Genomic DNA, 16,590 nt, shown 5'->3' on the forward strand with positions numbered 1-16,590 from the left:
CATTATTTTTGTTTTTCAACATTTCCATAGTGATTCAGGGTCTATTCTGATTCCATACAAATTTTTGGATTATTTGCTCCAGCTCTTTGAAGAATACTGGTGGAATTTTGATTGGAATAGCATTAAAAGTATAGATTTATCAAGGCAGTATAGACATTTTAACAATGTTTATTCTTCCGATCCAAGAGCATGGAATGGTCTTCCATTCTTTTATATCTTCTTCAATTTCTTTTATGAGTGTTCTGTAGTTCCTCTAGTACATATCCTTTGGTTAGGTTTATTCCCAGGTATCTTATGGTTCTTGGTGCTATAGTAAAAGGAATCAATTCTCTAATTTCCCTTTCTGTATTTTCATTGTTAGTGTATAAGAAAGCCACTGATTTCTGTACATTGACTTTGTATCCTGGCTCGATGCTGAATTGCTGTATGAGTTCTAGTAGTTTGGGGGTTTCAGAGGCACTGTGCGTCTCCGTTGGCCTTGGTCTGTAAGCACCAGGCTGGGCTTTTGCGCAACTCTGTCAGGGGAGAGTTTGGAGCATGCGGCTTAGGCTTTGAACAATGGCACGGGTGAAAGAGCGCCGGCTGGGCCTTTGTAACTCAGGGGAGCATGAGGGACGTGTGCGTATCTCAAGCTTTGTGGTAGGGCTCGCGCGTTCTGCCAACCGACATGACTCCCATCCCCTCACAGGAACTAGAACACAGGCATTCTGGGCACGCTGGCGGCTTAGGAACCAAGTGCTGGTTTCTGGTTTCTCCACCACACTCTCTCTGCCTCAGAGCCAGGGAGGCTGTCCTGGTGATGAAGTTCTTGAACCTAGGTGAGGTTCGGTGGGGTGAGGTTCGGAGCCGATGGCTAACGAAAGAATTTAAGACGTCTCTGGTGCAAAAAGGTGGTTTATTAGAGCATGGGTACATGACTCGTGGGCAGGCAGAGATGCGGCTGCGCCGGGCATGTGAGGAGTGGCTGGTTATATACACAGGAGTTGGGTAGGTGAGGACAAAGGGTTGTTCAGAAGGGCTATTGGGGTAAAGAAGACTGTCAGGATATTGAAGGCCTGGTTACTATCAAGCCAAGGCCACTTTCCCTCTAATGAGGCACTAACATAAAGACAATTGGGAGTCTCCTGGTGGAATGTTACATTACGGATATCAAATGTCCTTGTTAGTGAGATTTAGTTTTTTTTTAAGATTTTATTTATTTATTTGACAGAAAAAGATCACAGTAGACAAAGAGGCAGGCAGAGAGAGAGGAGGAAGCAGGCTCCCCGCTGAGCAGAGAGCCCAATGCAGGACTTGATCCCAGGACCCTGATATCATGACCTGAGCTGAAGGCAGCGGCTTGACCCACTGAACCACCCAGGCGCCCTGTGAGATTTAGGTTTTAAAAGAAATTTAACTTTATTTACTTTTCCTTCTACCTCCGTCTCCTTCGGATTTTTATGGAGGGGAGGGTGACTTGTTAGGGCTTGGGGAACTGAGTTATGTGTCTTTGGAAATTGGGCTATTGATAAGGTAACTTCTTTGTTGTAAATCTCAAGGACATTTGTAAACCAAGAGAGACTCCTGCCTTGCAGGACTGTGATCTCTGCAAGGTAAGCATTTGCTCTTCTTGTAGGGCAGTCAGGGGTGCCTGTGAAATGTCACACATATTACCAAGGGGTGTGGGTGGAGAGGGGGTGCAAGGCACCTGCCCCTGCTCTGTTCTCAGCCAGCCTCCTACTCCCTCATCACTGGGACAAAGGACTTAAGCCCCTGTCCCTAGCCACCCCCTGCGATCAACCAGTCTCCAAGTTAATGCTAGTCCCCAGATGCAGGACACTCTCGCTCGTATTGGGGTATTACTTTCCATCGGATCGCCTCCGGTGGCTCCCTCCCCCTTTTGTTTATCTTCTGATATAAGTCCGCCATTCCCATTCTGCTTTACCTGCCTACTGGCATCTTTTGCCCCTGTAGAGATCCAGACGTGTATAATTCTGATCTCAGGCTGATTTCATGGGTGATTGGAGTTCTTTGGTAGGTAATCAGGTCACTTTGGGGTACCTGCTGAAAAGGCACCTCCTCCTACTCCCATGCCATCTTGTCCCCCCCTTTCCTAACCTTTTTAAATATAAGAGGATAAAGGAAATAATGTTGAGTGCTAATATACCAGTCACCTCAAGAATTATAGTGTTTTGATTCTGGGACTCAGAACTACATATGATACTAATGAAAGAATGAGATGACAGAAAGATATCCAAGTGGAAGCAATGTTGTGCTGGAGTTTGTTTGTACTGATGTACAAGGGTCAATTGTTAAAATGTTCTGGAATTTTGGAAACCAGATGATAAATTCTTGATTAACATGAATTTCTACAGTGGTATTTTAGCACAAAAACCCTGATATGCTACAAATCAAGGCTCCTTTTCCCCAAATCAATAACTGTTAAAAAATGTCTCTACTCTGAGATGTCTGGGTGGCTCAGTTAAGCATCTGCCTTCTGTTTGGGTCATGATTCCAGGATCATGGGACAGAGTCCCACACTGGGCTTCTTGCTCAGTAGGGAGTGTACTTCTCCATCTGCTTGCCACTCCCTCTCCTTGGGCTTTCACTGATGCTTTCTCTCACAAATAAATAAACAAAGTCTTGTGGGGAAAGGGTGGGGGAAATAAAAAAAGGAAAAGGGACACCTGGGTGGCTCAGTAAGTTAAGCGTCTGGAGAGTCCTACTCTCCTACATCTGGCTCCTTGCTCTGTGGAGCAAGGAACCTGCTTCTCCCTCTGCCTCCTTCCCCTCCTGGTTCTGGGGTCTTTCTCTTTCTCTGTGACAAATACATAAATAAAATCTTTAGGAAAAAATGTATCAGTACATTGGCTACAGTGGCTTGGAATTATATAACAGTTGCAGTGTTCTCAAAACTGCTCTAATATTTTAGACTTTATAAAGTGTCTTTCCATATAATACTTAAAGCATTTTTCTGTACCTATCTTGTGTTTCATAGACTGTGCTACCCATATAGTAAATACAGATAAGCAATATTTTGCTGGAGAACTGAATCTGTTTTTTAATAAAATTAATGAACCAAGGAGAAATATTGTTAAGTATGTCAGGGTACTCTGGTTCAATTCTTTGGGGACATTTTGAATTCCCACAGATTCAGACACAGTAAGTGCAGAATTTTGCAACTAGGAGATCCAGGATATAAACCCACACCATCCTGTCTGTAATTTGGCCATGATTTTTCCACTACATAATACTATAACTTTATTAGACATACATTACCCAATGATAAGTACTAAGCAAAAATAAAGATATGAGTAAAAAGTATTTTGTTTGATTGCATGCTATCATGAATTTCAGTTGCTGCTGATTTATAATACATTTATTATAAATGTCATACACTAAACAAATATAGCCATGCTCTGCCTGCATAAAATTAAGTGCAACAACTATATAAACAGCAGCTATATATAACTATTAACAAGTGCAGTATGCTTTTGTAGCCTAAAATAAGAGTTAGCTAATTCTATAAAAAAAAAACATATGTTTCAAAACACATTTTTAATGCTTACATTTTACATATGGTGCATAAGGCCCCAGTTAGTTACTGTTAACAGAGGAATGTAAAACAGTAATTTCGCATTTATTACAGCACCAAAATCAACCTCCTTTTACGAAGTAGAAACCATAGCTGTATTTTTAAAAAAGGAAAAGATACTGACTGAAATTAAAGTCAAGAAAAATAAAACAGCTGGATGTAAAAAATAATATCACATATAAAAGTTATTTTCCTGGGCACCATGGGTTTCTCCATCATTTAAATATCCAACTCTTGATTTTGGCTCAGGCCCCTATTTTAGGGTCATGGGATCAAGCCCCTCATTGGGCTCCATGCTCAGTAGGAAGTCTGGTTCGGGTTCTCGTTCTGCTTCTCCCCTAGCACACACTCATTCTCTCTCTCTCTCAAATAAATAAACTTTTAAAAATTTATTTTCCCCAAACTGAAGCCAGTTATGCTATTTATCCTTTAGATAAATAGTTAAAAGAATTTAATCTTCAAGATAAAATACATGTGAGAATCTTTTTAAGACATTTTTTAATAAGCACCGCAATGCCTAGAAGAAACTATAGTCTCAAAGCTTAACATGTTCGCTAGATGACAGGATTACATAAACAGATAAACAAAGCTTCCAATTATTGTGTGAAATTAAAAAAAAATAATTCACATTCCTTCAAGGCACATTTCAAAATTATTCTCTGTAATACATACAAGAGATTGCTTATTTTTTTTATTTTATCCAATTGCTCTCACTTCCTTTCCCGAAATAGTGTGTTAATTTTAACTTTTAACGCGGCCTTATTTAAGAGGGAAGAACTGTTTCAACATTTCGTTTAGGATTCTTCAAATTTCTTTAGCAAAATGATTAGAAAAGTGCTTTGGATTCTGCTTCTGGCTTAATGAAGACTGACTTCAAATCTTTTATGTGTGTGCAAAGAACAAACTCCTGATTGGAAAGCATATGGGAGTGGGTTAAATATATATTTAATATAGTATCACTAATGATTATGGTCTGCATCCATCTATCAAAGAAGTACAATAAAAAGTTAGTTATTGCTTTGAATCTCTGACTCAACTCACACTATAATGCACAGGTATATAAGCTAGGGTTGGTGGGTTAGTTTGTAAACCAATACAGACAGTTCAAAATGAAGTTGTTAAGAGTAATCTAGTAAAAGGAAAAAAGAAATTCTATAAATATCTAGGTGTTCTTAACCCAAGATGGATTGATTCGACAATACCCAATTAAGTTAATATATGAATAAAATGTTAAAATAGATTTAATCACTATTGGGGATATTAATATAAATTTGATATTCTAAAATGCTCTGTCATGGATTTAGAAGCTATGACAATGTAATACTGGTGTTAATAACCAATGTCTCACCTGGAAGTTGTAAGTGAAAAAACTATTCCACCATATATAGAAGATTGATAGAAAGTATTATAGACTGAATTGTGTCCATCATCAAAATTCGTATGTTGAAGTCTTAAACCCTAGTGCCTAGAAAGTTGACATTATTGAAAATAGGGTAATGACAAATATAATTAGTTAAGATGGGGTCATACTGGAGTAGGGTGAACTCCAAATCAAATATGACTGATATCTCTACAAAAAGTAGAAATTTGGACACAGACACATAAAGAAGAAAAGCCAATGTTAACCATCTAGAAGAAAAGGAGAGAGGCCTGGAATAGATCCTTTCCTCACAGCCCTCGGAAGGAATCATCCTAATTAATACATTGATTTAGTACTTCTAGAACTTCCTCTGGAACTTTGAGACAATAAATTTCTATTGTCTAATTTATCCTGCATGTGGTACTTTGTTACAATTGTCCAAGCAAACTAACCAATATCAATTATAGAGATTGTGTACATAAAATTTTGTACATAAAATATTATGACTTGATATTTTGGCAAGTCAAAATTGGAATCTGATAATTTTTTAAAAGAATAATGTTTAATATTTAACTTAGCCAGTAGAAATATGAAATGATTCCATATAAAATTCAGAAATAGAAATGAAAATAACTTCAACAGAACTATCTACGTAACTATGTCCATGTCTATGTCCACTAGCTGAAGGCAACCCAAGCAAATGATTCCAAAGAAAGACTTACTATTTTCAAAATATCATACAAGTATATGACTTCAATGACACTATGCAATATAAACATGGGGTTCCAGTAATAAACATGCTATAAAAGAGAGTATGCTTTACTCAAAATCCCCTTTAAGAATTCATTTATGGGCAAATACCATCATGAAGAGAAATTTAAAAGTTCTAACAGCTCAGTGTGGATGAATTCCTCACATTTGGTTTCTATGGGTAAGGAAATTGTAACATAGAATTCTGGGCATAGGGAGAAATGCAGAACACTGAAAGTGGGAATACCTGCATTTAGATAGACTAGAGGTAAGGAAAAATCAAAGACACGTTTCAACCAACTATTTTTATATATCTATTCCTATGTCTGTATCTATTCTCTGAATTTTTAGTGCTCTGTTGTTTTCAAAACAGTAAAATACTTCCTGCATTTTAATAACAATCAGGCGGAGGAGAAATATGTTGCTATCCATGTTTTATAGATGAAAGTTTGGAGAGATTAATTTGTCCAAGATCATAAAGCTAGGTAATATTTGGCTATAAACATATCATAGACTCCAACAGTTTACCTATAATACTAAATCACCTGAATACCATATAAATCCTGCATTAAACAGCAAGAGCTAAATCAGAATCCTCTAGCAATCTATTGCCAGTAACTTCCACAGTGAAGTGTACTAAATTAGAGATTTGTAAATTGCAAGATACCAATAAAAATGCTTAAATAGATTAGGAGATAAATTCTGATTCATAAAATGCCAGAAAACAAGGCTTTTTCTCCAAGGTAAAAAAGAGAAATTTTATGACCTTATAGAAAGATATTACAAGGAAAGAATTCTTATTTTTTTAAAGATTTTGTTTATTTATTTGACAGAGATCACAAGTAGGCAAAGAAGAAGGCTGAGAGAGGAGGAAGCAGGCTCCCCACTGAGCAGAAAGCCCAGGATCATGACTGGAGCTGAAGGCAGGGGCTTTAACCCATTGAGCCACCCAGGCACTCCTACAAGGAAGGAATTCTTAATGTGCAGAACTACAAGGAAGGAATTCTCATTGTGCAGAAATGAATAAGTGAATATAGGACTAGAAGATATAATAACCTTAAGAAATATTTTTGTGCCTATCTATAAAGGAAAAAATATCAATTTCAAAATATAATAAATAATCAAGCAACCATTTCAATTTTTTACCCCTAGCTGAAAATGTTATTTTCATTTAAATTAACAAAAACAAACAAACAAACAAACAACAAATAAAAACAAGGAAAAAAAAAAAAAACACAGGCTCCTTGCTCTATGGTGTTGGAATCTTGTTCCTTGTCAGTCCAAAGTTTGTGTGTGGGTGGACATGACCTCAAATGACAACACCCAACAAACAACCCAAACCATTGGACCTAGTCCACCCAGCCTGGACAGAGCTATTCCCAGGAAAGAAATAGGCCCTGTGGACAACAAATTACAGTGATTACAGCCAGTCACAGCAGGCACTTCAGGCTATGGCTAGAGAAGCTATGGTTCTTCTTATGGGCAGACACAGAACATAGTCTATGGCCCTCAGTCAGCTGCCCAGGGATGTCAATCAACTGGTGGCTATGGAAGTAGTCAGTGTTATCATTTTATGGGCAACAGTCCTCTTATCTTGGCTAGGGCCAACATACAGCCATTAGCAGCACCTCATAAGATATAGTAGTGGTTCTCAGAGAAATAGCTATGGGAAGCCCCAGAGTGGGCTGGCTATAGTGGACAGCTGTAATGCTATGGACAGCAGCAAAGCTCCTATAATTTCCTTCAAGGCTATAGGCAACAGACCAATGCAACAGTAGCAGTGGAGGTGGTGATGGAAGGGATGATGGAGGTAACTGGCGAAGATCAGTCCTCCGTGAGTGGTGGCAGCAGTGGTTATGACAATAAGGACAAGAGTGATGATGGAAGTGGCAACAGGGGAGGACAGCAGGGCAGTGGGGTTTGTAGATGGAACAGTGGCAACTACAGCAGTGGTGGTTATGAACCCGAAGATCATAGAGGTGGCTGTGAAGAAAGCTGTGAAGGCAGAGTCAGCATGGACAGAATTTACCATGCTGGTTTCAGTAAATTTGGTGGCCCTTAAGACCAAGGATCACATCATGACTTTAAGCAGAATAATTCAAACAACAATTCCATCTTCATACAAGGCTTGGATGAAAATGTTAAAATTGCATCTGTGGCTGATGGGCAATATCGAAACAAATAAGAAAACAAGATAACCCATGATTAACCCATGTCTGTGCACAGACAGGGAAAAAAGGCAAGCTGAAAAGAGAGGCAACAGTATCATTTGATGACCAACTTTTTGCTAAAGCAGCTATTGACAGGTTTCAGGGTAGATAATTCTCTGGGAATCCTACCAAGGCCTCATTTATTACTCAGTGAACAGACTTCAAACAGGAACAGTGACAATGGTTGTAGAGGCCGACCGTGAGGACCCCTGGGCCATGGAAGCAATGGAGGTGTTAGCAGGTGGTGGAAGCTGCAGGATTCCTTAGTGGAGGTGGTGGTCATGGCAGACATCAGTGACCTAATGACCAAGTGTCCTAATCCTGCATGTGAGAACATGAATTTCTCTTGGAGGAATAAGGCAACTGATATAAGACCTCTAAATCAGATGGCTCAGGAAGGGGATTAGGAGGTTCTCATAATGAAAGTAATTATGGACATGATCATCATGGAGGCTATGCTCAGGGTGGCTACCATGGCCATGGCCAAGGTGGGGATTGTGGAGGCTTCCAAGGGGGCTGAGACAGTGGGGAGATGTGGCTTTATCTCTGGCAAGTACATACAACATCTAGTGCTTATCACGAGAAGTGCAATCCTAATGTATTTAAAGCATTCCTCCACCCACCTCACCTCCTGTTTGCTATCCATAGTTAAGAGAATGTTTCTTGGTTTGACTCTTTTTTCCCATTATGGATATTTGTTTTACTTCTTAAATTCCACATGAGGGAAATCGTATAACAGTTGTCTTTCTCTGACTTATTTTGCTTAACATAAGATTCTCTGGACATTTTTTCATGTGTCTGTTAGCCATTTGTCTTGTCTTCATTGGAGAAGTGTCTGTTCATATCTTCTGCCCATTTTTTGATATGATTATCTGTTTTGTGTGTGTTGAGTTTGAGCAGTTCTTTATAGATCCTGGATATAAACCTTTGTCTGTACTGTCATTTGCAAATATCTTCTCGCATTCCGTGGGTTGACTCTTTGTTATCTTGACTGTTTCCTTGGCTGTGAAGAAGCTTTTGATTTTGATGAAGTCCCAAAACTTCATCTTTGCTTTTGTTTCCTTTGCCTTTGGAGACATATCTTGAAAGATGTTGCTGTGGCTGATATCGAAGATGTTACTGCCTAGGGTCTCCTCTAGGATTCTGATGGATTCCTATCTCATGTTGAGGTCTTTTATCCATTTTGAGTTTATCTTTGTGTACGGTGTAGTGTAAGAGAATGGTTGAGTTTCATTCTTCTACGTATAGCTGTCGAGTTTTTCCAGCACCATTTATTGAAGAGACTGTCTTTTTTCCACTGGATATTTTTTCTTGTTTGTAGAAGATTATTTGACAGCTGTGGCTGTCTCGGAAGTTCCAAGCAGCAATTGCACACTGAGATTTTCCCGCTGGCCTGGGCTGGGAGTACCTGATCTTTCCCCTCCAAGACCAACTGGCTGGCGCCTGTGTGCACATCTCTCAGGGGCACGGGGCAGGAATCGGACTCTGATGGCATGGCAGGGCATTCGTATGGGGACTGCAAAAAGGCTGTGCTTCTGTTGGCTGGCGAGGCTCCCAGCCCCTCATGGGAGCACTGGTGGTTCAGGGACCGAGACCTAGTTTCTCTGCCACACTCTCTCTGGCTCTGAGCCAGGGATGGCTGTCCTGGGTCTGGGGACTTAAGCCCGGACCCTAACGCCCGCAATTTCCCCCCGGTGATCCTTTGCTCTTATGGGGTATTACTTTCCAAAGGGTCGCCTCTGGTGGCTCCCTCCCCCTTTTGTTTATCTTCAGATATTAGTCCGACTTCCCCACTTGGCTTTACCTGCCCACTGGCATCTTCTGCTTCAGCAGAGATCTAGACGTGTATAATTCTGATCTCAGGCTGATTTAATGGCTGATTGGAGTTCTTTGGAAGGTAATCAGCTCACTTTAGGGTACGGGTTGAAAGGGCGCCTCCTTCGACTTCCCCACCATCTGGTCTCCCCCCTGTTCCTGTAAATTTAGTATTTTTCTGTTCTTTGTATAAATACTCAGTAGTTCAATTGTTGGATCATACTTTTTCCTTTTTGAGGAACCTCTACACTGTTTCCCACAGTAGTTGCAACACTTTGCATTCTAACCAGCATTTCAAGAAGGTTCCCATTTCTCTACATGGTCTCTCAAACATTTTGTTTCTGTTGTTGATTTTAGCAATTCTAACAGGTGGGAAGTGATATCTCATTGTAGATTTCATTTGCATTTCCCTGATGATGAGTGATGTTGAGCATCTTTTCATGTATCTTGTTAGCCATCCGGATGTCTTTTTTGGAAAAAGGTCTATTCAGGTCTTCAACCCACTTTTTAACTGAATTATTTGTTAATTGGCCATTGAGTTTTGGATACTAATCATATATTGGACGTCATCTAATATCTCCACAAATTTCATAGGTCACCTTTGGTTTTATTGTTTTCTTCTGTGCAGAAGCTTTTTACTTTGATGAAGTCTCAATATTTTACTATTATTTTTGATTCCCTTGCCTCAGAAGACATATCAGTAAGAAGTTGCTACTGTCAATGTCAAATAAGTTACTGCCTGTGTTCTTCTCTAGGATTTTAATGGGTCCCTGTTTCACATTTTAGTCTTTCATCAATTTTGTTTATTTTCTTTTAAAAAATAAAGATTTATTTATTTATTTGAGGGCGGGAGAGTAGGCTAAGGAAAAAGAGAGAATCTTAAGCAGTTTCTGAACTAAGTGTGGAACTTGATGTGGAGCTTGATCTCACAATCCTGAGGTCATGACCTGAACCAAAATCAAGAGTTCAATACTTAACCAACTGAGCCACCCAGGCACCCTGGTCTTTCATCCATTTTGAATTTATTTTTATGTGTGGTGTAATAAAGTGGTCCAGTTTCATCCTTTTGCATGTTGCTGTCTATATTTCCCAACATTAATTGTTGAAGAGACTCTTTTCCATTGGATATTATTGCCAGCTTTGTTGAAGATTAGTTGACTGGCCATATAGTTGTGGGCTCATTTCTGGGTTCTCTGTTCTGTTCCATAGATCTATGAGGCTTTTGTGCCAGTAACATACTGTCTTGAACACTACAACTTTGTACTACAACTTGGAAGTCCAGAACAGTGATAATTCAACCTTTGCTTTTCTGTTTCAAGGTTGCCTTGGCTATTCAAGGTCTTGTGTGGTTTCATAAAAATTTTATTATTCTTTTTTCAACACTGTGAAACCAGCTAATGGTACTTTGATAGGAATTATAGTAAATGTGTATATTGCTTTGGGTACCATAGATAACATGTTAACAATATTAACAACATTCTAGGACCATGGAATTTTATTTTATTTTCTGTGTCCTCTTCAATCACTTTCATCAGTGCTTATTATCATTTTTGGGGTATAGATCTTTTACCTCTTTCATTGGATTATTCCAAGGTAAGGGTACTGGGGTGGCTCAGCCATTAAGCATCTGTCTTCAGCTCAGGTCATGATCCCTGAGTTGTGGGATTGAGCCCTGCATCGGGGTCCCTGCTCTTCAGGAAGCCGGTTTCTCCCAAACCCTCTGCTTGTGCTCCCTCTCTCGCTGTGCCTTGTCAAATGAATAAATAAAAGCTTTGGGGGGGGGGAGAAAAAGAAAAGGATTATTCCATCTGCAAATAGTGAATGTTTGGCTTCTTTCTTGCCAATTTGGATGTTTTTTATTTCTTTTTTTGTTGTCTGATTTAAGTATTTAAGTATTAAGTATTTAAGGGGTTTCCAATTTTTTTTTCTTGTGGTTGACTTCAAGTTTCATAGCACTGCAGTAAGAAAATAATCATGTTATAATCTCAATCCTTTTGCACTTGATAAGCCCTTATTTGTTACCTAGTACATGATCTATTCTGAAGATCCCATGTGCACAGTACTGGCCACAGTACTATCAAACATAAAGTCCACCACAAGAGAAAATTTGGAAAGACCACAAATATATGGATGTTAGACAACATGCTACTAAGTAATGGATGAGTCAATGATGCAAAAAAAAGGTGTACTAAGAGAGAAGTATATAGCAATATGAGCCTGACTCAAGAAGGAAGAAAATCTCAAGTAAATAACCCTAGTTGCGTCTGAAAGATATAGAAAAAGAACAAATGAACCCTAAAAGCCAGCACAAGGAATAAAAACAAAGAAAAAACAACAAAACAACTACAACAATAACAACAAAAAGAGAACAAAAAAAACCCCCAGTAAAACAGATCAATGATACCATGAGCTGGTTCTTTCAAAACATTGAGAAAATTGATAAATTCCTATCCACACTTATTTAAAAGAAAACATTAAAACCCATAACTATATGAGCAGCTAATCTTTGACAAAACTAGTAAGAATATCCCATGGGAGGGAAGATGGAGAGGAGAAGGGAGTTGAGGGAAATTAGAAGGGGAGGTGAACCATGAGAGACTAGACTCTGAAAAACAATCTTGAGGGTTTTGAAGGGGCGTGGCGTGGGAGGTTGGGGGAACCAGGTGGTGGGTATTAGGGAGGGCACCCATTGCATGGAGCACTGGGTGTGATACAAAAACAATGAATACTATTACCACTGGGGGAAAAAAAAAAAAGAATATCCCATGGGAAAAAGTCTGTTTAACAAATGGTGTTGGCAACATGTAGAAGAATGAAACTGGGCTACTTTCTTACACAAAAACAAAAATAGAACCTAAATACAACACTAGAAACTATCAAAATCCTAGAGGAGAAAACAGGCAGCAACCTCAGCTATAGCAAATTCTTACTAGAGACATTCTCCAGGGCAAGGGAAACAAAAGCAAAAAATTAAAATTTCTGCATAGTGAAGAAAATAATCAATGAAACAAAAAGCTAACTGATGGAATGGGAGAAGATATTTGCAAATGGCATATCAGATAAAGTGCTACATCCAGAACATATAAAGAACTTGTCAAAATTAACACCCCCAAAATAAACAATCCATTTAAGAAATTGGCAGAAGACATGAGCAGACATTTATCCAAAGAAAACATACAAATGGCTAACAGACATATGAAAAAATATTCAAAATCACTCATCATCAGGGAAATACAAAACAAATCCACATACTACCTCACACTGGTTAGAATGACTAAAATTAACAAATTAGGAAACAACAGATGCTGGAAAGGATGTGAAGAAAGAATGCTCTTGGGGCGCCTGGGTGGCTCAGTGGGTTAAGCCTCTGCCTTTGGCTGGGGTCATAATCCCAGGGTCCTGGGATTGAGCCTTGCATTGAGCTCTCTGCTCAGCAGGAAGCCAGCTTCTTCCTCTCTTGCATACTTGTGATCTCTGCCTGTCAAATAAATAAATAAAATCTTTCAAAAAAAAAAAAAAAAAAGAATGCTCTTGTACTGTGGGTGGAAATGCAAACTGGTACAGCAACTCTGGAAAACAGTATGGTATTTCCTTAAAAAAAAAAAAAAAAAAACAAACACTATTGTATGACCAAGAAATTGCACTACTAGGTATTTATCCAAAGGATACAAAATTACTGATTCAAAGGGATACATGTATCCTAATGTTTGTAGCAGTACTATCAACAACAGCCAAATTATGGAAGGAGACCAAATGTCCATCAATAGACAATAGAGGAATGGATAAAAAAGATGTGGTACATATACAATGGAATAAAAACATGGATGGAACTAGAGTATATTATGCTAATTTGTCAGAGAAAGACATATATCATAGGATTTCACTCCTATGTGAAATTTAAGAAACAAAGCAGATAAACATAGGGGAAAGATGGGAAAATAAAACAAGATAAAAACAGAGAGGAAGGCAAAACATAAGAGACTCTTAACTATAGAGAACAAAGTGAAAGATGTTGGATGGGAGGTCATAGGGGAATGGTCTAAATGGGCGATGGGCATTAAGGAAGGCACTTGTTATGATGAGCACTGGGTGTTATATGCAAGTGTTGAATCACTAATTTCTACTCCTGAAACCAATATACCCTATATGTTATGGAAGTTGAATTTAAATAATAAAAAGTATAAATAAATCACAGACGAGAAATACCACAGAACTAAAATAAGATAATATGATTAAAAACTACATCAAAACTTTGACAACCTGAAAGAAATGATAAATTTCTAGAAACATGTTACCAAACTGAAATAAATTTATCCATTTTTTACAATTTGCACAAATTGATATATAATTTTTATTAATATTCTCTTATAATGGCTTATATTACTATGGTATTAGTTATTTCTCTTCTCTCATTTGTGATTTTATATATTTGGGTCTTTTTTCTCTTTCATTTTTGATAAGTCTGGCTAGGGATTAATCAATTTTTTTTCAAAAAACTAGTTCTTATTTTATTGATCTTTTTATTTTGTTTCTATATCATTTATAGAAAAATGATATAGAAATGAAATTTCATAATGGTTTTCATAAAAATGAAAACCAGCAAAGAAAGTTAAACAGTAATAAAAAATAAACAGTAATAAAAAATAAACAGTAATAAAAAATATCTCCCAACAAATAAAATTCAGGAAGAGGATTTCACAGGTGTATTTTACCAAACGTTTAAGTAAGAATTAATACTTCTCAAGCTGTTCCAAAAAGTAGGAAAAATGGAAAATTTCCAAATTCATTCTATGAGGTCAGGATTACCCTGATACCAAACCAGATGAAGACTCCACTAAAAACAAAAACTACAGACCAATATTCTGATGAACATGGATGTAAAATTCTCATAAATACTAGCAAATTAAATTCAATGATACCTAAAAGAATTGTTCACCAAGATCAAGTGGTATTTATTCTTGTGCTTCAAGTGTGTTTCAATATTCAAAAATCAGTCAATGTGCTACACTACATTAATAAAATAAATGAACCATATGATCCTTGCAATAGATGCATGAAAAGCATTAGACAAAGTACAGAAGCTATTCATGATAAAAATCCCTCAACGAAGCAGGCTTAAAAGGAGCATAAATCAACATAACAAATGCCATAGATTAAAAGTCAGGAGCTAATTTCATCCTCAATGGGGAAAAACTGAGAGCTTTGCATCCAGTCAGGAACAAATCAAGGATGTCAACACCACTGCTATTGGAAGTCCTACTCCCAGCAGATTCTTCCTTGCTGATTTTGATGCCTTATTTCTTTTTTATTAAGAAATAAAAGGCATCAAAATCAGCAATGAAGAAGAAGGCAAATTTTCACTATTTGCAGAGAAGTATTAGCACCCAAAATATATAAAGAACTTATGAAACTCAATATCCCAAAACCAAATAAGATATGGTCCATATACACTATGGAGTATTATGCCTCCATCAGAAAGGACAAATACCCAACTTTTGTAGCAACATGGATGGGACTGAAAGAGAGTATGCTGAGTTACAATATTTAAGTCAAGCAGAGAGCGTCAATTATCATATGGTTTCACTTATTTGTGAGCATAACAAAAAGCATGGAGGACATGGGGAGTTAGAAAGAAGGGAGTTGGGAGAAGGGAGTTGGGGGAAATTTGAAGGGGAGGTGAATCATGAGACACTATGGACTATCTGAGGGGATTGAAGTGGCGGGGGGGGGGGTGGGAGGTCATGGTACCAGGTGGTGGGTATTATAGAGGGCACGGATTGCATGGAGCACTGGGTGTGTTGAAAAAATAATGAATACTGTTATGCTGAAAATAAACTAATTTTTAAAAATGGGCAGAAGACAGGAATAGACATTTTTTTTCCAAAGAAGACATCCAGATAGCCTATAGACACATGAAAAGATGCTCAACATAACTCAACACTAGGGAAATACAAATGAAAACTACAATGAGATATTTCCTCACACCTATTAAGTATGTCAAAAATCAGCAACACAAGAAACAATAGATATTGGTGAGGATGTGGAAAAAGGGGAACCTCTTATATTGCTGGTGGGAAAGCAAATTATTGCAGCTACTCTGGAAAGCAGTATGGAGGTTTCTCAAAAAGTTAAAAAAACAGAACTACCCTATGATCCAGAAATAGCACCATGAGGTGTTGATCTCAGGGTCCTGGGATCGAGGCCGGCATCGGGCTCTCTGCTCAGCAGAGAGCCTGCTTCCCTCTCTCTCTCTCTGCCTACTTGTGAACTCTCTCTGTCAAATAAATAAATAAAATCTTTAATAAATAAATAAATATATTGTAAAGCCTCAAACTTAAAAAGTACTATTGTCTCGCTTAATAATCATTTTGTTCATTCTAAATTCTAATTTCCATTCCTAAATTTAGAAGAAATGAGAAAATTCATAGCACATTAAAATTCAAGTTTTCATATCTTTCAAGCACTTTCCTACACTGTAGCATTTTCACATTAACTCAGTAAGATTGTGTTTAGAATTTGTTGGCAAAAGTTGGGAAAAATATAAACCAAACCAGGTACAGTCTAGAATGTACGTTATTTTGTCCAGCCAAAATCTGCAAGCACATTTAGTGTATATATATTTTTGGTTACTGTGTAGCAATTCAAATGTCAACATCTCTTTTTTAAATTTATTTTTAAAGGTTTTATTTATTTATTCCACAGACAGAGATAGGCAGAAAGGCAGGCAGAGAGGGAAGCAGGCTTCCTGCTGAGCAGAGAGCCTGATGCAGGGCTCAACCCCAGGACCCTTGGATCATGAGCTGAAGGCAGAGGCTTTAACCCACTGAGCCACCCAGGTGCCCCAAAAGTCACATCTCTTACAATTTTCAATAATTATGAAC

At 38.0% G+C, this 16,590-nt stretch overlaps 1 pseudogene; it reads left to right on the forward strand.

Moving 5' to 3' along the window:
- Window positions 1-6,987: 6,987 nt before the first annotated feature.
- Window positions 6,988-8,414, forward strand: LOC131822099 (RNA-binding protein FUS-like; annotated as a pseudogene).
- Window positions 8,415-16,590: the final 8,176 nt, after the last annotated feature.

Source organism: Mustela lutreola, chromosome X (genome assembly GCF_030435805.1).
Source record: "Mustela lutreola isolate mMusLut2 chromosome X, mMusLut2.pri, whole genome shotgun sequence".
NCBI classification, from domain to species: domain Eukaryota; kingdom Metazoa; phylum Chordata; class Mammalia; order Carnivora; family Mustelidae; genus Mustela; species Mustela lutreola.